The sequence below is a fragment of the Saimiri boliviensis genome, chromosome 13 (assembly GCF_048565385.1).
Source record: "Saimiri boliviensis isolate mSaiBol1 chromosome 13, mSaiBol1.pri, whole genome shotgun sequence".
Classification (NCBI taxonomy): Eukaryota; Metazoa; Chordata; class Mammalia; order Primates; family Cebidae; genus Saimiri; species Saimiri boliviensis.
The window spans coordinates 104,507,221-104,529,391 of NC_133461.1; the positions used below are offsets into that span (position 1 = coordinate 104,507,221).

A 22,171-nucleotide genomic window follows, 5' to 3' on the forward strand; every position below is an offset into this window, starting at 1 on the left:
GCTGTTCATACATAATTTCTAATCCTTGCTACAATCTTGCAGCATGGATGCCTGTGTTATCATCTCCAGATAGATAGCTGGGAGCCTCCAGAGAGACAGAGCTGAGTGGTTGGCACACGAGAGGGCCAGGAATGGGATCTCTCTCTCTGGCTTTAAAGCCCATCTTCCCTTGTTTTTTTTTTTTTTTTTTACTTTTTTTTTTTTTGTGCCACATAACACTCCCACAAACAGAGTCAGACATGAGAAAAGGAATCAAATGCAGAGTCATCTGCAAAGTTCCTGAAGAAAGAAAAGAACTTATTTTCATTAGGATTTCATTTATGACTTATTTTCATTTCAGCTTCTATGTGGTGAGGAATATTTACCTTATTTGAAGCTGACATTGTCAACAGTTATCATAGAACAGGTAATGTGAGGCCTTTTGAATCTCTCTTTGAAAGCGAAAATAGAAACAACACACACCGGGGCCTATAGGAGGGAGGAAGGAGGGAGGAGGGAGGGGAGGGAGGAAGGAAGGAGGGAGGAGGGGGGAGGAGGGAAGAGGGAGGAGGGAGGGAGGAAGGAGGGAGGAGGGAGGAGGGAGGAAGGAGGGAGGAGGGAGGAGGAAGGGGGGAGGGAGGAGGAAGGGAGGAGGGAGGAGGAAGGGAGGAGGGAGGAAGGAGGGAGGAGGGAGAGGATCAGGAAAAACAACTAATGAGTACCGGGCTTAATGCCTGGGTGGCAAAATCATCTGTACAGTGAACCCCCGTAACACAAGTTTACCTGTGTAACAAACCTGCACATGTACCCCTGAATTTAAAAGTTAAAAAAATGGAAATATATGTATATATATATTTTGTATCTTCGAGTAATGGGTTCCTGATGATACACATTTCCTTCCTTCAGTTTAGTTCAGTGGGCAGGGCATGTCCAGGCAGGATAGCTGCAGACAGGGTGAGGGGGCCCCAGGTGGAGGAGGCCGGGGAGGTGCAGTGGTGAACACCACCATTTCTGGGGTCATTAGCTGCAGCAACAATGCAAAGCAGAGTGTTCATTGTGATTTGTCGTGGAGAATGATTTGCCATGCATTTGCCTTTTTAGCCTATCTACTTCCCCTGTGAGTAGAAGGACTTATTTTCATTAGGATTTCATTTATGACCTATTTTCATTTTATAGTGGCAATGTGATGGTATTACCCAGTCAGGTGAGTAGCTAAGATGAGAAGCATTGTTTCAGAGACTCTTTGCTTTCTTTTTTTTCTTTCTATTTTTTTTTTTTTTGAGAAGCAGTCTTGCACTGTTGCCTAGGCTGGAGTGCAATGGTGTGACCTCGGCTCACTGCAACCTCCGCCTCCTGGGATTGAGTGATTCTTCTGCCTCAGCCCTCCGAGTAACTGGGATTACGGTTGCCCACCACCACACCCAGCTAATTTTTGTACTTTTAGTAGAGACAGGGTTTCACCATTTTGGCCAGGCTAATCTTGAACTGGCCAGGATTAGAAATTATGTATGAACAGCATTTGAACTACAAGACATGCCTTTTTGGATTTTGAAGAACAGAACAGCCTTTTAGGCGGGTTGTCCAGAAAACCAAGAAAAAGGCCTGAGTGATTTGTTGCTCTGGACTTTGAAATCTCTGCAGTTGGATGCCACCATATTCTCATGTGTGTGAGATTCTAGGTATTCTGTATATATTGTTAAGATCACAGGAGAACTAATTTGTGCCATTTGGAAACCATTTCAATCACAGAGTCAGGTATTGTAGGACATATTAAAAATCCTCACTTGGAAATGAATTCTTCATATGTTTAAAAAATCGTGGTAAATACTTAAATATAACTTAAAATATAACTTAAAATCCACCATTTTAACCATTTCTAAGCATACAGTTCAGTGGCACCAAGTACATTCATGTGGTTGTGTGACCATCACCCCATCGTCTCCAGAACTTTTCTAACAATAACTCATTTTCCGTCCTTCCCCACAACCCACCATTCTTTTTTTTTTTTGAGATGGAGTCTCGTTCTGTCACCCAGGCTGGAGTTTAGTGGCATGATTTTGGTTCACTGCAATCTCTGCCTCCCAGACTCAAGATATTCTCCTGCCTCAGCCTCCTGAGTAGCTGGGATTACAGGCATTCACCACCACACCTGGCTAATTTCTAAAATGTTTTAGTAGAGATGGGGTTTCATCATGTTGGCCAGGCTGGTCTAGAACTCCTGACCTCATGTGATCCACCTGTCTTGGCCTCCCAAAGTGCTGGAATTTACAGGTGTGAGCCACTGTGCCCAGCCCTTGGCAACCACCATTCTACTTTCTTTCTTTAAAAAAAAAATTTGTTTTGAGATGGGGTCTTGCTCTGGCCCCCAGGCTGGAATGCAGTGGCAGGATATCCGCTCATTGCAACCTCTGCCTCCCAAGCTCAAGCAATCTTCCTACCTCAGCCTCAGTATCTGGGACCACAGGGACGTGTCACCATGCCTGGATAATTTTTTTTTGTGTTTTTGTAGAGATGGGGTTTTACTATGTTGCCCAGGCTGGTCTTGAACTCCTGAACTCAAGCGATCTGCCCACCTCAGCCTCCCAAAGTGCTAGGATTACAGATGTTGAGCCACTATGCCTGGCCTACTTTCTCTATGTATACATTTAGATACTTAGACTACTCTAAGTATCTCATGTAGGTAGAATCACACAGTATTTGTCCTTCCGTGACTGGCTTATTTCACTTCATGTCCTTAAGGTTCCTCCATGTTATAGCATGGCTGAGAATTTCCTTCCTTTTTAAGGTTGAATAATGTTTCACGGTATGTGTCTACCACATTCTGTTTATCTGTTCATCCAAAAATTGTCTAATGAAATGAACACTGGTTGTTTCTACCTGGAAATAAATTTCAAAATGTTTTAGCTGAGAACAAATACTAATTACTGATTCATGGAGACAACTGTTGCAAGTTTGCATGTAGGACCATCACATATAGTTTGATAGCAAAGCCGTTTCATAGCTCCAAGATCCAAACACTCCATATAGGATTGTAGTCAGGTTCCTCATATCTAGATATTGTATCTAGATCTCAAGGAAGCTGGGGTAAAATATTCTACTGGGATAGATTCTGTCATCTAAATATATTTGATCGCTAATTATAGATTCTGCCTACAGTAACCAACCCTCTGCCAACTTCTAGAAAGTAAGAGGTATGTTACAGCAAAAATATGATTGATTACCTAGGATCTTGTATCCTTGAAACTTACATGGTTTCAATTGAGTCTTCGATATAATTACACTGTTATGCCAGAGTCAGGCATGACACAAGAAGAACTGTGATCAGGGCATATTTGCCAAGTGCGTTCTAACACAACAGAGGGTGCAAAAGGGTCAGAAAATCAAGCCTAGGGCTGCAGACAGGCAAGATGTGTCAGAGGCGGCGAGCCACCAATGTTTTCGCTGTGTTGGGGAAGAGAAACAATTTTCATTTGGGTTTGCAAATTGCTATTCCTGTCCAAAGAAGAAAGCTGATATGTTCCCAATCTTCTTTTAGGAATTTTGGGGAACACAGAGCTTGCAGGCAGAGGTACTCCAAGAGAGACAGAAAGCCACAGTCATCATGTAGAAGAAAAAGCCAGCCCTGAAATGGTGAATTATTGACAACGGGGCATTCGGCGGAGAGCACTGGAAGGAAAGTAGGCACTCTTCTATAACCACAGCAGACGCAGCCACTTTCTAAAATCCAGGGCCAAGAGGCAGGTATTTTCTGCAATTTATAATAATGACACATATCAGGAAGTAACCATTCTGGCACAGACTGGCATGGAACAAGAACAGCCTGGGACACAGAGATCGCAGAGGCTGGATAACGTGGGAAGAAAATGAGTCCCTACGGGAGGAGACGAAGGCAACTCCTCGTCACATCTGACCCCTAAGGGGCTTCCCCAGCTCCTTAATGCCGGGAGAGTGGAAGTTAATATCAGAAGCCTATGCATACTTCTTATTGTTTGTAGGATTATGTCCACATTAACTGCATAATGAACATGTGTAGTTGTCATTCTATGGCGCACAGTTATTGATTGGCGACCAATGTTTCTGTTATCTTCATATTGGCTTGAGTTAGGGAGCCTCTCTAGGGGTTCCCAAAGACTGATCTGTGAAGCAGCTGGAAGCTTCTGACTCCTGCAGCCACCATTCTGGCCCCTGAACATTATCCTAAGGGAAGACATTCCTAGCATGGAGTCCTCCTGTCTGCATGCGCTACATGTGACTCAGCTGTTGTTTCGGAGTTGATAATCACTGCAGTTTACTGCCTTGATATGTTTCTAGGTTCTCTTATTCTTTTTGGTCTTTCCAGTGCTTTCTCAATGCTCCTAAAGATCTCAGGAGATTTAACACAGGAGTAGGGAGACATAAATGGTACCAAGAACTGAGTTCCTCCAGTGGATTTTCTCTGAATAGAAGAAGGACAAGAAAACAAGAGAGAAGGCATAGAAACATGTTTTTTCGGCAGGGTGCCACTGCCAAAAAATTACTCACACTTGTAGTTCCAGTACTTTGGGAGGCCGAGGTGGATGGATCAGGAGGTCAGGAGTTCAAGATCAGCCTGGCCAAGATGGTGAAACCCTGTCTCTACTAAAAATAAAAATATTAGCTGGGCGTGATGACGGGTGCCTGTAATCCCAGCTACTCAGGAGGCTGAGGCAGGAGAATTGCTTGAAACTGGGAGGTGGAGGTTGCAGTGAGCCGAGATTACGCCACTGCTCTCCAGGCTGGCTGTTTGGCTAGTCATGATTAGGCTAGTGATGGGACCTGGGGAGAGGCCATTTGCACTGCCCGGGCAGAGTGGCCTGGGTGCAGGACCAGAGGGCACTCGCATCTGTCTGTGGGCCTGCGGGTGCCCCGTGAACTACTTCCCTTCAAACTTAGTAAAAAATATATTCTTTCGAGTTGTCCAGATCCTCCCTCCAATGTTTACAGACCCTGGTGCAGAGGAATTGCTTTGATAAGGGGACATGGGTTACTTTTCTCCGCAAATTCTCTTCTGTGGGGAACAGGAGGGGAGGGCATAGGAAAGATGGGTACGGATAGGCTTACGTTCTGTGGAGTGAGCACCAACTGCCTTTTATTTTTAGTTTATGGCTCTGGGGCCTGGCTTCTGGAACACAATATTGCTCTAGTTCCTCAAGTTCAGAGTCACCACTGGTTTTCTGGATCACTTCGGATGGGCCCTTTCTCTTTGCCTCCCTTTTGACATGGGTAAATTGGAAAATTCCAGGCCATTTCTTTTGTGTGTTCCTCACGGGGATAAAGGACAACCATTAAGGCTGTGTTCTAGAAAATAAAATAGTTATTTCAGGAAGGAAAGTCTCTCCTTAATTTTCTGTGATGATTTTATAGATTCAAAAGGCAACTTGAGAACATTTTGGCTTTGGTCTTCTCTATTCCATACGACAGAACTCCAGTCCAGAGTCAAGTCTCCCCGCACCCCACCCTGTGACACTTGGCTGTTTCTACCAGCCTTTGTTGAAGTGTCTTGTCAAGTCTGAAATCTTAGACCTTTAGGCTCCTGTGCACACCATTCAACAATGATTCTATGTAGATTTGACTGTAATTAAACCTGCTTTTCCCTTACAATGTTGTAAGATTGACATTCAAGCAGCATAAGTTCTTATTTTTCCCTTGACAGATTATTTTCTTTATTCAGATAAAGCCTGTGTTCTATTTTGAATGCTGGGAGAATGGAGATTTTCCCTTTTTCCTTTGGAGTTTGAAGCAATTAGAGCCACAAATTAATTTTTCACATTAAGAGGAATGTTTTTCTTCTGAGCTGCACCTGCTCAGCCCCATTTCCAGTTATTTGGAGGCTGTTGCACTGAAGAAGAGGAAATACTTATGCAGGGACGGAGGGAATCACTAATGGCTAATCAATAACTGTGGAGTTTTGCAAAACTCTAAAGAGACTCAGCACAGTGTTGGGATAAACAGTGGGATCACTTAGTGGTGGTTTCCCTGGTGTGGGGTTCCTGGAAAGATCCAGAATTGATCATCAAACATCTCTACTTACATGTCTTTTAGTCACTTCAAATTCGACAGTAAATTAATTTTTCTCCTGCACCTCTCTGCCTACCACCAAACTTACTTCGTCTGTATCTCCAGGCTTTGTTAAGGTTGTTTAACATCCACAATCTTGGAGCCACAGAGTCCGTAGTTTCTCCTTCCTCACCCTCTAGCATGGAAAAGGGTTGGCTTCTTACCCCACTATCCATGCCTTCCCTCTCCTGTTGCTCACAGCACCCAGATTTTAATTTGTGGAATTACTCCTTTCCCATCTGCATCCCCAGGTATTCACTGCACCCCTAGCCCACATGGTGGACCCTGATTAGTCCAAGGCTCTTGAACACATCTTTAAATGGCTCTATCTCTCTTGCCATAAATTAGCTTAGAGGTTGACCACATCATCCATTGTGTGGCCCTGAGATTGGTTCTGACTGGTCCAAACAGTAAATGGATGACTTTTGTGTGATGGTTGGAGAATGGAAAATTTCTTCTTTGTTTCAAAGGAAAGTGGTGCACACATATGAGGTTGGGACAAGCTCAGTCCCTTTTACTACCATGAAGAAACCCAGCAAGAGGACACAGACCATCACTGAGGGAGGCAGAACCCAGTGGATCACAGAGAAACAGAGTGGGGGCCCAGGGTCCATCTCCGTGAAGCACATCTGACTGAAGCCCACTTTACTGCTGCACTCTTCCCATTACATGAGCAAACCAGCTTCCTTTATTGCTCATGCCAGTTCGTGTTGAATGTTCTGGTAATCACAAGTATCCTTGGCTAATATATACCCTCTGATCATTGACAACAGCCTCCTAATTTTGCTTCTTTCATAAAAATCTCAAGTTCAACCTCTCTCTACTCTCCCTAGTGTCACTAGATGGTCACTCTCTTATTTATTGGGACCCAACTTAATTTTAAATGATACCTTTACCATTGAGAAACTTCCTAAGAATGCAGAAGCCCAAGAATTCAGAGATTAGAAAGCTGACTGAGGACCCCCAAACGATCACATGTGGGAGTGTTTTATATCCCACAGGCAGGCCTTCTGTAAATAAGGCCTTTCTAGGGCTCGTTGCAGCCTGGCTTCCTGGCGTCCTCCTCCCTGTCCCTTTCTCTCCACGCTCAAGCCTGGGTTAGGCTCCACGCTCCCTTTTGCCACCACAGTAACTTGATGCTTCCCTTCAGAACTCACACTTTGCCTTGTTGTTATTGCTCGTTTGCTTCCCATCTGAAACCTTGGAGAGTCAAGACTATGCTTTTGGATCTTAGGAGCCGTAGCCGTCCCTGCCGCATAGCAGGCTCAATGGCTGTGGAAGTGCATGGAAACCTGCAAACAAATGGAATCAAATGGAACGAAGGCCGCAAAGGCGCTTTGTAAACCGCAAGGTGCAGCGAAGGTGTAGCCTGATATTATTACTGCTAGTCAGTAAGACAGAAACCTCGAAAAGTCTTCAAGCTCTACTTCCTCCTGGCTGCCAATCTTAATTCTGCCCCAGACAGAATCAATGATTCCGTTCTTGGAACTCCCTGAGTATGCTGCATTAGGCAGTTTTTTCCAGGATGCTTTATGCAAATTACCATTTATAGCTCATGTGCCAGGCTCCCTCACTAGACAGGAAAGTCCTTTAGGAGAGGGATGGGTTGCATTAATCCTCAGGACCCTTCTCAGAACCCTCCTAAGTGCTTTGAACATTAATATTAGTTGACTTCCTGCCCTCTCCCTTCCCCAGGGCAAATATCTTCGTCTGTACCCACCTTCTCCCTTCCAGTCTCAGATGAAGCAGCCAGCCTCCTCTATTCTATTCTCCCGTGCCCTGGAAAGTTGAAGATGAGAGTGGATTCTGTGCTGTCTTTAATCACTGGCAGCTAATGTGTCCGTGCAGTGGACAAATTCAAGAAGTCTGTTCGCCTCCCTGAAGACAGGACTTCATGCTCGTGCTCTCTTAGTAAAAAGGATGTGGAGAAACTGGGGACTTTTTGGGAGAAGTAGGAGAGAGAAGAGAAAACGGGGTGTCGAGGAGAGGACTTCCAGAGTAGCCGAGGGAACTGAGGGAGGATTTGCTGGCATCTGTGCAGCCCCAAGCATGCCTGACTGAGAAAGGACTGGGCCTGGGACTGGGTGGATTTAATTAGATTGTGTAAGTCTTGCTGGAGCAACCTCTGATGCTGACCTCTGCATCTGGCCTGAGATTTGGCGCTTCCCTGCACTTGACTGTTCCCTTGTGTTTTGATCCTGTCTGCTTGTCAGAAGGTAGTGCTGTTTTCCTCAAATATTAGGCCTGTGTGGCTACCGAGAACTGGTAATTGTCCAGGAAGGAGGCAGTGGCTGGAGGGGAAGGGTTGCATTCCCAAGGCCTTTGTCACAAACAGAGTCCAGAGGCCCCGGGATGGCAGGGGAGGCAGAAGTTGGCCGGCACTGCAGGGTATCACAGGATTCCGGGGCAAGAAGGAATCTTAGAGCTCACGCAGTATATTGTTTAATGGATAAGGACACTTTCGGGTGAGGCCCGGAGAGCTTAAGTGATTTACTCCAAGTCATTCAGAGAAGCAGGACCTCAACAAGCGACCTGGGCTCACAGCCCACAGCTTGAGCTTCACCCATGCCACTGCAGCCCGGGCATCTGTGTACATAAACGCACTTCATGGAGGTCAACTCAAGGACCTCCCTCCATCCTTGAGGGCCAGAAGTCCACAGATGGGCAGGGGAGCAACTGACTTGGACCAAGATATGAGGTGGGTCGGGGAGGGGGTGTCACCCTTTGCTCCCATGGGTGACTGCTCATCTATCTTGTCCAGCAGTTTGTTAGCCTAGTTCTATTACCATGGGCTAATTGTCTACTCATGATGAATAGGGCTGCTTTCCTCCTCTCTTCTGTCTACCCCTCCCTCCCTCCCTCCTTCCCTCCCCCGCTCCCTGCCTCCCTCCCCGCTTCCTTGTTTTCTCCCTCCCTCTCTGTCTCCCTCCTGGTTTCTTTCTTGAGCACCACTTTTGTGGCGGACATTGTACACTGTGGCTCCCGAGATGAAAAAGATCCATTTCTGTTCGCCAGGAACACACAGTGTAGAGGGGAGGAGATGAGCAGGGGGTTGGGTGCTGTTTGGGGACTAATCTTGTACTCAAGGGTCCCTTTACATGGAAATAATAGAAGGGAACTTCTAAGATAGCTCTGGAAAGAAAACAAGATGCTCTTAAGGCCACCTTCACCATTCACTGTGAGAACCACTTACATATGGTGCCTGCACACATATATTTTCCTCTCTTTGTTGATGCCTCCTTGAATTTATTTACTCTTATTTGGCCTTCTTCAAACTTTCATCTACATTCACGCCTTTTTACAAACAACGAGCTAGCTGAAAGATCATGCACACAGACACTCCCGTGCGGAATGACAGCCCCACGCAAATACACGTAACCCCACAAACATTCATGGGGACAGATGTACACAAAGGATGGTCTGGATATATACGCAAGTGATGCTTGCACGCAGATGTGAGCAGAACTAAATAAACACACACGTAAGTGCATGTATGAAAAAAACTGTATTAATCAGTGATGAAAGCTGTTTTGCTTGAGGAAAGTCATTTCAGTGCTTCGTGAAAACAATGACAACAAAACAGACCTGAGGCAGCTCAGCCAGCTTTCAAGTGATCTATAACTCTGATTGCCTTGACTCTGACAGCAGAGTTCATTCAGAGAAAACACTTGGGGAAAACCAGGGACATCAAAAGAAGCAGTAGACACTTGATTGATCCTCTCAGAGGAGAGGAACCCAGAGTGTGTGCTTCATCTGGGGTCCCTGAGCGCTTTGTGCAAATTTCTGCTAGAAACCCTTCTCTGTGTTGTAACCACTGGTTCATCGAGTTGTTTTTCCCATTAAACTGTGAGCTCCTTAGAGGCAGCACGAGTGTGGGAGTCATCTTGATGTTCTCAGCCCCCAGCACAGTTCCTGATAGTAGACGTTCAATAAATGTTTGTTGACCTAGATGATTAATTGCTCTAACTAAAATGAATAGACGGGGAGCACACAAGGCCACTCCTTAATTCTGGTGCATTTCCATCAGTGTTAGTCTGTTTTGCACAACTATAAAGGAATACCAGAGGCTGGGTGATTTATAAAGAAAAATGGTGTTTTTTTTGAATCATGGTACTGCAGGCTGCAGGCATCTGCTTGGCCTCTGGTGAAGACCTTGGGAAGCTTTTACTCATGGCAGAAGGCAAAGGGAGCCAGCATGTCACATGGCGAGAGAGAGCGCAGGAGGGGGGTGGGGGACGTGTTATGCTCTGTTGAACAACTGGCTCTCATGTGATCTAACAGAGTGAGAACTCACTCATTCCCTGAGGCTGGCACTAAGATGTACATGAAGCATCTGCCCCCATGACCCAAACACCTCCCATGAGGCCCCACCTCCAACAGTAGAAATCAAATCATGACATGAGATTTGAAGGGGAGAAATTTCCAAACCGTATTTCCCTCTCTGTCAATGTGGAAGATAGTGGGGCTGGGATCCCTTAGCCTTTACTTCAACCTCTGTTCCTCTAGAGTGCTGTTATTCTAGAGTCTGGGAAGTTACGAATGACACTCCCTAACTCCCTTGCAGCTACATCTCTGGCTGTGATGGAGATAATAGCAACCAGCTGTACTCGGGGGAGACTTGAATTTGGAGCAGAGAAGGGTAGTGGACTGAATTGCAGCAATGTGGTGTGGCTTTGGTTTCACTGGTTGCAGTGGTAGCTTCCTGATTTGACCAGGAATTTCCTGACTGTGGCAGGAAACTTGGTGGTACAGTTCTGTGCTGTGACTTTGGAAGTTGCTTCTGGTAGCTTAGTGATACGGTTCGGCTGTGTCCCCACCCAAATTTCATCTTGAGTTGTAGTTCCCATAATCCTCACGTGTCATGGGAGGGACCTGGGGGGAGGTAATTTAATCATGGGGACAGTTACCTGCATGTTGTTCTTATGAGAATAAGTTCTCACAAGATCTGATGGTTTTATAAGGGGCTTCCCCCCAGCTTCACTAGCGCTTCCCATTCCTGCCATCATGTGAAGAAGGATGTGTTTCCTTCACCTTCCACCATGTTTGTAAGTTTCTTGAGGCCTCCCAGCCCTGCCGAACTGTGAGTCAATTAAACCTCTTGCCTTTATAAATTACCCAGTCTCGGGTATGTTTTAATAAGCAGTGTGAGAACAGACTAGTACCCTCATTGTAGAGTCTGTCTTTGATACTATGAGCCATGCACGTGATTGATTCCTTATTGTAAATCCCTTTCTGTTAAAACTAGGGAAAGTACATTGCTTTTTATAAATTATCCTGATGAATACACAATTATAGGGGCAGGTGCCATCAGTGCCTACATTTTAAGGAAGCCAGAGTATTCATGTATCCATTAGCCTTCTCATTAGTGTGTCCATGTGGAAGAGTTATAAGAGGTACAAAGACCACCCCTCTTCTCACATAGTATAATCTGCCTTATGCTATTGGAGGTATAGCAATGAGAAAGGCCAGTTTGCTTAAAGTCTAGAACTGGAGAGATAGCAAGAAAGCTAGCAGCTAGAATGCAGACCCAGCATGACTGCAACAGAAAATGGCAGTCAGCCACAGTGGGCAGGCATACAGGAGGGTGGTTTGGTCTGAATGTTCCCTCTCAAATTCACATGCTGAAGCCCTAATTTCCAATGTTGTGGTGATTGAAGATGGGGCCTCTGGGAGGTAATGGGGTGTGAAGGAGGTCCTAAGGTAGAACCTCCACAATGAGACTGATGTCCTTATAAAGAGATGACCTAACCAGACCTCACTTGTTGCCTCTGCTCTGTGAGGATACAGAGAAAAGGTGACTGTCTACAAGCCAGGAAGAAACCCTCACCAGGCACCGGATCTGCTGGCACCTTGATCGTGGACTTCCCAGCCTCCAGAATTGGGAGAAGCAAATGTTTGTCAAAGTATTAGGAGATTATAGACAGAAAACAGACAATTAAATATATAATACATAGGCTCAATTCACTGAAAGTTTAATATACTTTTTAATGTACTTTTGCCTCCGTTTTTCAAGGAGTTTGTAAGGACCTTGTGGGCAAAGGGTCTACCATGTTGTGAACCCAGTCATGCCCAGCATTAGATGCATAGTAAATAACAGATCCATATTTGTTTACATATTAATTGAAGTTGACTAAATTTGCATGGCAAGATAGAGGGATACAAAAATTAGGCTTTGCTTACGTAATCCCAAATGCTATGGACAATTGGCCTCTCACTGGGGTGGAAGTAATGTCTCTAAGATTCCTTCCAGCACCAAGATCTGTGATTTTTTTTTTTCTCATGAAGCACCATGGTTGTTTTAAAAATCAAATGGTACAAATATAAGCTGAACATATACAACATTTATTTCACCACGACTTGGTTAGGGAACAACATAAAAAAGAAAAAGAAGAAATGTTATTAAAGCCTTCTAAGCACCATCCCAAATGGACTACTCTAAGATGTTCTATTTAGTCCATACTTTCCCCTTTAAAATGGATTTTTCCCCTATAAACCTGCATAAATTTTTTTAGCCATTTGCTTTGTATATGTATATATAGAATAGCCATTTGCTTTGTTTTATGTATATATCAAATAGCCATTTGCTTTATGTTTTACGCCAAATGCTTTTTAGCCATTTGCTTTGTATACGTATATATCATTAAAACTTTATTGCTTTAATACAAAATTGTTTGTTTCTTCTGATTACAACCAAGCAAAATTATGTGTGCACATGGGCAAGGGCCAGAAAAGAAAAAGCAAAAAGGAAGTCAGTTATTGGGTAAAGTTTGTGAGGCTAAGGGCAATTCTTTTCTCCTTTAGATGTTTCTTCAATGTGATCATCTAGCATTTAAACAAGACTATACCATACTATTGATTAGGTTTGAAAGAATAAGAAAATGTTTCTCCAACAAAAAAGAGTTCAAAGCATGACAGTATGACCCAGAGAACCCTGACCCACATGTCAAGATGCTGCCAGCTTCTATGATGCCAGCTGGGAGGTGTCCTGACACACCTCTGCACACCTAGAAGACACAGGAAGGATTTGCCAGTCCGCATGTCTTAGTCTCCCAGATCCAGGGTCTTAGCATCAGAAAGGCCTCAGAATTCCCGAGCACTGGCCACACTCAGAGAAAGCCCTGGGCAGGGAGGCCCCCTGGGGAGACCCAGGAGTCAGTCACTGTCATTCAAGAAACCTTTGTATCCCTGTTTGTGCCTCTCATTTGACTCTGCAGTTTTGACCCTGGCATTTTGCTATCATCTTTCTTCCTCCTCCCCAAAGTCTCAACACAAGGAGCCAGGGACTGCGAGCCTGGAGAAACTCAGCTTCCAGTCTTGGCTCTGCCACTCACCCTCAGAGTGTCCTCTGAGCAAACCACAGAAGTTCCCAGGGACCCAATTTTTCATGTGTGAAAATGGGGGTGTTACACCAGGTGAGGCCTCAAACACCAGAGAGGCCTCAAACCCAGAAACTCAACTGAGGCACACAATCTGGTCTTTTTAAATCACCAGTCTCCTTACTTTTTTCCCTTTTTTTTTTTTTCTTTTTGAGACAGGGTCACACTCCAATGCCCAAAGCTGGAGTACAGTGGCTTGATCATGGCCTACTACAGCCTCAACCTCCTAGGCTCAGGTGATTCTTTCACCTCAATCTCCAAGTAGCTGGGATTATAGGCACGTGCCACCATGCCTGACTAGTTTTATGTTTCTTGTAGAAATAGGGTTTTGTCATGTTGCTTAGGCTGGTCTTAAACTCCTGGGCTCAAGCCATCCTCCCACCTTGGCCTCCTCCTTACTTTACAAGTTTTTTTACACCTGTAATCACAGCACTTTGGGAGGCCAAGGCGGGTGGATCACTTGATGTCAAGAGTTTGAGACCAGCCTGGCCAACATGGTGAAACCCCATCTCTACTAAACACACATACACAAACAAACACATACACACAGAGCCAGAAGTGGTGGGTGCCTGTAATCCCAACTACCCAGGAGGCTGAAGCAGGAGAACTGCTTGAACCCAGGAAGTGGAGGTTGCAGTGAGCCGAGATTGCACCACTGCAATCCAGCCTGTGCAGCAAAGAGAGATTCTGTCTCAAAAAAAATTATTCTTGATTTTTATTCTTGTTTAGAAACAGGGTCATGCTCTGTCATCCAGGCTAGAATGCAGTGGTGAAATTATAGCTCACTGCAGCCTCCAATTCCTGGCCTCAAGTGAGCCTCCTGTCTCAGCCTTCAGGGTAGCTGGAACTACAGGGATATGCCACCATGCCCAGTTAATAAAGAAAATTTGTTTTAAAGACAGGGTCCCCACTATGTTGCTCAGGCTGCTCTCAAACTTCTGGGCTCAAGCAATCCTCCCACCTTGGCCTCCCAAGGCATTGCGGTTACAAGCACAAGTCACTGCACCTGCACTTCTTTACAGAATTGCCAGATAAACTTGGACTTATCAATTAGATGATAATTCTACTATGAACTCACATAGCTAGGAACTTTGAACTTCTTATGTAAATATATACACAAGGCATCTGACAATGCAAGTTTATAAAGATGGAAAGGCAAAGACCTTAACTGGAGGTGAGGTGGGAGGTAGAAGGGGAGGGGTAGTTGGCATGTATCGGGCATTTTTAATGGCAAGTTCTAGAAACCGAACTCAAAAGCAGACTTTATTGTCTTACGTAGTGAAAAATTCACTTCCATATCTAGCTCTAATAATATTGCTGGATCTGAATTGTCCTCTTTTCTCAGTCTCCTAATCCTGGTTCCTCTGTCACCCTCGCTCTTGGGCAGTTCTTCAATCAAAGCAACCTCACTCCCCAAAGATAACAATGCTTTTGCCAAGCATCCCTACTTTGGTTCCTTTGGTTAGTCACTTTTATAGTCTCTAAAATAAATGACAATATAAACAAGCTTCTATCCCTGCTTCTTGATGGATCAGTATCAGTTTCTTTCCATGATGGAGGAAGATTGGATCATTCATACAGAGTTCTATCACGGTGCTTGGTTTCTTCTTCCCTTGGACACTTGTGCAGCATCCTTACACTTCATGTCCTATATTGTCCACTGTATCCTGACTTCACTCTAAAGACAAGGAAACTTATGTTCACATCCTTCCTTCCACCTCACCCCACTTCCTGCCACTTCAAGGTTAGCAGCTGCTTTATTGTATTCTGTAACCATCATAGATTTGCGTGGGATCTCTATATGTTGATTTTATAAGCGATAAGCAAGCATTAGTCCAGTCACGGTGGCTCACACCTGTAATCCCAGCACTTTGGGAGACCAAGGCGGGTGGATCACCTGAAGTCAGGAGTTTGAGACCAGCCTGACCAATACAGTGAAACCCTGTCTCTACTAAAAATACCAATATTGGCTAGGCATGGTGGCATGTGCCTGTAGTCCCAGCTACTCTGGAGGCTAAGAATTGCTTGAACCTGGGAGATGGAGGTTGCAGTGAGCCAACATTCTGCCACTGCACTCCAGCCTGGGTGACAGAGTGACTCCATCTCGAAAAAAAAAAAAAAAGAAAAAGAAAAAAAGAAAGAAGTGTTATTTATATTACCATAAGCATGTAAATGTTGTTTACTGATGTGCACATTACTACACTAGGGTTTATTCTCTGTGGTTCTAATGTGATCATTACTTTGCCTTTCAATGTAAATTGTGCCTAACATTTAGTTCAAATATATATTTTTTAATATGCCAGTACTTGACTTTATCAAAGCCTCAAATTTTCTCACTTTAAATCATACTTTTCTTGTTGCTGTTAATTCCCAGAACCCTCTGTCTTTCTGTTCTAATCTAGATCTTTACTCACTGCTCTCCAGGGTTGGATTTGTTTGGTCTCCTGAATCCATGACTTATTTGTTTTATACTTTTATTTTATCACAGCTCTAACTTCAAGTAGCTCCCTAAGAAAGGGATTATGAGAGGTAAACTTGGGACTCCTTGCCATTTTACCTTCATCCTGGATATAGGATTCTAAGTTGGAAATCATTTTCCTTTAGAGCTTGCTCCCTTGCATCCCCGCTTCACTGATGCCAGTAAGTCTGATGCCAAGCTCATTTCTGTTCTCTTTTAGGAAGAAACCTGTTTTTCTTTTTTTTTTTTTCTTTCCTTTTTTCTGCATACATTTACTATCTCTTTATCCTTGGTATTCTGAAATTTCATAATGCCATGTCTAAGTAGGAGTGTTTTTTCATCCTTTGTGCCTTTACTTAGAGGAATCTCTGTTTAATCTAATAACTTGTGTCCTTCTCCAACTTTGGTATATTCTCTTATATTATTTCCTTGCTAGTTTCTTACTCTTTGCATCTCTTTCCAAAATCCTTGTTAATCTGACGTTGGACTTCATGGATTGATCCCTTGCTCTTAAAATTTCCCTCATATTTTTTAAATCTTTTTTTAATACACTAAGAGATACTTTCAAATTTATCTTTCAATCCTTCCATTGCATTCTTTAAATTTCTGGAATTATATAGCCATATTTTTGAATTCTAAGAGCTCTTTCTTATTCCCGTGTGGCTCATTTATTCACGGAATCTAATTCTTGGTTTTACAGATTTTGTTTTGCTTGTGTTTTCAGGAATCTGTAGCCTGAATTGTATTTGCTCTTTTTTGGAGGGAGGGGTTTAAATTTTACATTGCAAATATTAGGTACATTGTTCATGCTTAAAACCAAAGCAATAAAGAGGCTAAATTGAGAGCTCTGTGTCTAGTACCTGGATTGTTGACTGTCAGGCTTTTTAATGGGACAGGTGGGGAACAGGCTGTTACGCTGGGGCACCGCTCCATGAAATTGGATGGGAGCCTTGACTCTGGTGATACTCATTATTAGGTCCTCTGCTTTTCCCCAGATGGCTTTTAAAGTTGAGAATAACTTTTTTTTTTTTTGAAAATTCTTCACTTTCTGTCTTTAAAAAAAAATTAAGAACATCTCCCTCCATTATGATGGTTACTATAAAAAAATAAATGTTCGCAAGGTTATAGAGAAATTGGAATGCTTGTGGACTGTTGGTGGAAATATAAAATGGTGCAGCTGCCATGAAAACCAGCATGGTGGTTCCTCAAAAAGTTAAACATAGAATTACCATATGATCCATATGCTATTCCACCACTGGGTATATACCCAAAATAATTGAAAGCAGGGTCTTAAAGAGATGGTTGGATACCCATGTTAATAACGGCATTATTCACAATAGTTAAAATGTCAAAGCAACCCAACTTCCCATCGCTGGCTGAATGAATAAGCAAAGTGTGATCTCTACATACAATAAAATATTATTCAGCCTTACGAAGGAATAAACTTCTGTAATAGGCCACAACATGGATGAACCTTAAGAACATGATGCTCAGTGAAAGGAGCCAGTCACAAAAAGAAAAATACTGTATGATTTCACTGAGATGAGATACTTAGAGATGTCAGAATCACAGAGGCAGAAAGTAGTATACCAGAGGCTGGAAGAAGGGGGAAATAGGAAGTTGTTGTTTAATGGATATGGAGTTTTGGTTTTACAAGACTAAAAGAGTTAAGGAAATGGATGGTGGTGACAGTTGCAACAACATTATGAATGTATTATCTGGATATGGTGGCATGCATTTGTAGTCCAGGTACTTGGGAGGCTGAGATGGGAGGATCACTTGAGTCCAGGAGTTTGAGGCTGCAGTGAGCTATAATTCTGCCACTGCACTTCAGGCATGGTGACAGAGAGACCCCATCTCATTTGATCCAGCAATCCCATTACTGGAAATATATCCGAAGGATTATAAATTGTTCTATTATAAGGACACATGCACACAAATGTTCATTGCAGCACTGTTTACAATAGCAAAGACCTGGAACCAACCCAAATGCCCATTGATGATAGACTGCACAGGGACAATGTGGCACATATACACCATGGAATATTATGCAGCCATCAAAAACGATGAGTTCGTGTCCTTTGAAGGGACATGGTTGAACCTGGAAACCATCATTCTCAGTAAACTGACACAAGAACAGAAAATCAAACACCGCATGTTCTCACTCATAGGTGGGTGTTGAACAATGAGAACACATGGACACTGGGAGGGGGGGCATCACACACTCTGGTCTGTGGTGGGAAACTAGGGGAGGGACAGCGGGGGGTGGGGAGTTGGGGAGAGATCGCATGGGGAGAAATGCCAGATATAGGTGAAGGGGAGGAAGGCAGCAAACCACACTTCCATGTGTGTACCTATGCAACGATCTTCCATGTTCTTCACATGTACCCCAAAACCTAACATGCAATTAAAAAATATAAATAATAAAAAATAAATAACATACAAAAAGAACCCCCTGCAAAATACCACGATGAATATATCTAAAAACACTGAACTGGGGTCAGACGCAGTGACTCATGCCTGTAATCTCAGCACTTTGGGAGGCTGAGGAGGGGAGATTGCCTGAGGCCAGGAGTTTGAGACCAGCTTGGGCAACATAGAGAGATCCCATCTCTTAAAAAAAAAATTAGGTGTGGTGATACACGTGGAGTCCCAGCTACTTGGGAGGCTGAGGTGGGAGGGTTGGTTTAGCTCGGAGGTGGAGGCTACAATGAGCTATGATTGTGCCACTGGACTGGGAGACAGAGTAAGGCCCCATTTCCGAAACAACAATGGAAAACCCCAAAACAGCAAACTATACAACTGAACAGTTACAGTAGCTGTACAACTATAGAACTACAACTCTAAAAATAGTGAAGAGGCCCGAGTCCGCAGGAATATGGCGGCACCACTCATCCCCTCTCCCGGCAGATCCCCACTGGAAATTCGGTGTATGAATCTTATTACAAGCAGGTTGATCCGGCATACACAGGGAGGGTGGAGGTTAGGGAAGCTGCGTTTTCTCTAAAGAAGTCTGGCCTCTGGGACATTATCCTTGGGAAGATATGGGACTTGGCCAACCCAGAAAGTAAAGGGTTCTGGGATAAACAGGGTTTCACTGAGATTGGCAGCCTGTGCAGAGTGGCTATGGAGTTACCTTGAGCAATCTGAATTTGAGCCTGCCATTACCTAAATTCCATGACACCAGCAGCTCTCTGATGGTCGTGCCACCCTCTGCCGAGGCCCTCTGGGCTGTGATGGTGGAATAAAAGGCCAAATTTGATGGGATATTTGAAAGCCTCTTACCTATCAATGGTTGGCTCTTTGGAGGCAATATCAAGCTGGTCCTCATGAACTCAAAGCTGCCTCTTGATGTCCTGGGCCGGGTCTGGGACCTCAGTAACATCGATCAGGGTGGGCACTTGGACTGAGATGAGTTTGCTGTGGTCATGTGCTTGGTGTACCAAGCCCTTGAGAAGAAGCCTGTGCCCTCTGCCCTGCCCCCATCCCTCATCCCACCCTCCAAGAGAAACAAGACTGTGTTCTCTGGTGCCGTCCCTGTTCTCTCTGCCAGCCCCCCACCAAAAGACATCCTGTACTCCACACCATCCCATGGCGGCGTCAACAGCCTCAGCAGCACAGGGAGCCTGTCCCCAAACACAGCCTCAAGCAAACACAGCCAACAGTGAACTGGGTGGTGCTGGTGGCAGACAAGATGCTATTTGACAAGATATTCCTTATTTGACATGCCCGCCACCGACCTGGATCTGGACAGCTGTGTGAGTGGCCAGGAGGTGAAGGAGATCTTCATGCACTCGGGCCTCACACAGAAGCTTCTGGTACACATATGGGCCCTAGCCAATACAAGGCAAATGAGGAAGTTAAGCAAAGACCAAATTGCTTAGCTATGCATTTCATTCAGCAGAAAGTCAGTAAAGGTATCGAACCCCCTCAAGTCCTCTCGCTGGACATGGTCCCACCCTCGGAGAGAGGCACTCCCGGCCCAGACAGTTCAGGCTCTCTCGGCTCCGTGGAGTTTACTGGTATGAAGGAGCTTCATGACATCAGTCAAGAGATCACCCAGTTACAAAGAGAGAAATATTCACTGGAACAAGACATTAGAGAAAAGGAAGAGGCAATCAGACAGAAAACCAGTGAGGTACAGGAATTACAAAATGACCTAGGCTTGGAAACAAGCAGTTTGCAAAAGCTCAAGGCTCAGAAACAAGACGCTCAAGACTGCCTGGACGAGATGGACTAGCAGAAGGCCAAGCTCTGAGACATGCTGAGCGATGTCTGGCAGAAGAGCCAGGATGAGACTCAGATGATCTCATCATTGAAAACGCAAATCCAGCCTCAGTAATCTGATTTAAAGTCCCAGGAAGACAATCTGAACCTAGCCAAGTCAGAGCTGAACCGATTGCAGCACGAGGAAACCTAGCTGGAGCAGAGCACGCAGGCTGAGCGAGTCCAGCTGGAAACCATCATCGAGTCCCTGAAGTCAACGCAAGATGAAATCAATCAGGCAAGGAGCAAACTTTCCCAACTGCACGAAAGCTGCCAGGAGGCCCACTGGTGCCAGAACAGTATGACCAGTGCTTGACGGAGCCCACGATGCCAGCCTAACCGACCTGGCTGACCTGAGCGAAGGCGTCCCCCTGGCAGAGGGGGGTGGTTTTGGAGCCACGGATGACCCTTTTGAAAATAAAGCCTTGTTGTTTAGCAACGACACTCAAGAGTTGCATCCAGATCCTTTCCAGAGAGAAGACCCCTTCAAATCTGACCCATTTAAAGGAGCTGACCCCTCCAAAGGCGACCCATTCTGCAATGACCCCTTTGCAGAACAGCAGCAGCTTCAACAGATCCATTTGAAGCATTTTTCAACGAAAGCAGTCCATTCCGAGGCTCTGCCACCAATGGCTTCTTCAAGTAACAAACTAAGAATGACCCATTTACCCCAGACCCATTCACGAAAAACCCTTCCTTACCTTCGAAGTTTGGCAATGAGGAGCAGCAGCTGGCATGAACCAAGCGGGAGAGCGAGAAGGCAGATCAGGAAAGGCTGGCGTAGTTGCAGCAGCAGTAGGAGGACCTGGAACTGGCCATTGTGGCCAGCAAGGCTGACATGCCCGCCACCTAGGCGTGGGTGTGCGCAGGCAGGACAGGGCACAGGCTGGTTCCAGAGAGGGGGCAGCACAGATGTCCATATACACACACACATGCCATAGCCACCGTCCCCCAAGGACCAGGACTCGGGGGCTCGTTCAGGGTGAGCACACTCGCCTGCAAGGCCCGGAAAGGTCACATCTCCTGGGGAAGCCCTTACAGAGGCCTTGGCCACCACGTCTGCAGGTGCCTCTCTCTACAGTGCCATCCAGGGCTGGCTGCGTCCAGCTCTTCCTCTGGAAATGAACACAGGGTGGTCAGCTGAGGAGAGGAAGCACCGGCGGCCGCCCCGCCTCCCCGCTCATAGCTGCAGACCTCCCCGCCCTTCCACGCATCAGTCAGACGCTCCCCCAGCAGTGTATGCATTCATTGTATAAAATGGAGTTTGAATGAATAACATAAAATATTTTAATACAAAAAAAATTAAGAATATAAATTTTATCTTATGTGTATTTTACCACAATAAAAAAGAAGTGAAAGAGAAAACAACTGTCCTCAGTTTTCGACTGGGAGACGTTCCTGGTTAGGCCGATCTGGCGCTGTGGTGGGGAGTGGCTGGGGCCGGGCTGTCTATAGGCTTCACCTGTGCGTCTTCAATTACTCCTCAGCACCACTTCTCACACCTGTGCCCCGCGTTGCCTGCTATCTCAGAGTCTAGAGTTTTCTGCAGGTCCCGCAGCCCCTTTGTTTATATTCCAGGCTGACTTTCCTTCTTTTCCCTTTATTTTTCATCATTCTTCCCTCTGCTTTATGTCTTCCAGCAGTTCATTAAAACTCTTTGCCTACTGTTAGCTCTCCTGCCATTCTCTTGGCTCTTGTGGGTTTGTGCCTTTCAAATTCTCTTGCCGTCTTTTTCATGGGATCTCTGGAGGAGGGGTGATACCCAGGTGTGCTTGGTACCTCCCCCTGTATTGTTCAACTAGCAGAGTTGTTAATTTTGTGTAGAGGGAATGAGTCTAGATTTTCTATTGATTATGGGTGTAGAGAGACTTTCGAGTTTACTTTAAAATGCTCTAGTTTAGGGTTGAAAGAAAACTGACACTTTAATAAATAAATCCCCATGTCTTAATTCAGGGCTGGATGGAAACGTGGACTTGAATAAATAAATCCCATGTCTCTCTTACATCAGCCGTGCTTC

At 44.9% G+C, this 22,171-nt stretch overlaps 1 long non-coding RNA gene and 1 pseudogene across 3 annotated transcripts in view; both read left to right on the forward strand.

The window, feature by feature from the left end:
- LOC141580877 (uncharacterized) overlaps positions 1–12,645 on the forward strand; it is a 64,895-nt gene extending 52,250 nt beyond the window's left edge. For all 3 annotated transcript variants that reach the window (XR_012513310.1, XR_012513311.1, XR_012513312.1), the window contains exons 3-4: positions 341–406; positions 3,515–12,645. This is a non-coding gene — a long non-coding RNA (uncharacterized LOC141580877). The remainder of the gene's footprint in view (positions 1–340; positions 407–3,514) is intronic.
- Positions 12,646–19,085: 6,440 nt separating this feature from the next.
- On the forward strand, positions 19,086–20,927 carry LOC101050271 (epidermal growth factor receptor substrate 15-like 1 pseudogene; annotated as a pseudogene).
- Positions 20,928–22,171: the final 1,244 nt, after the last annotated feature.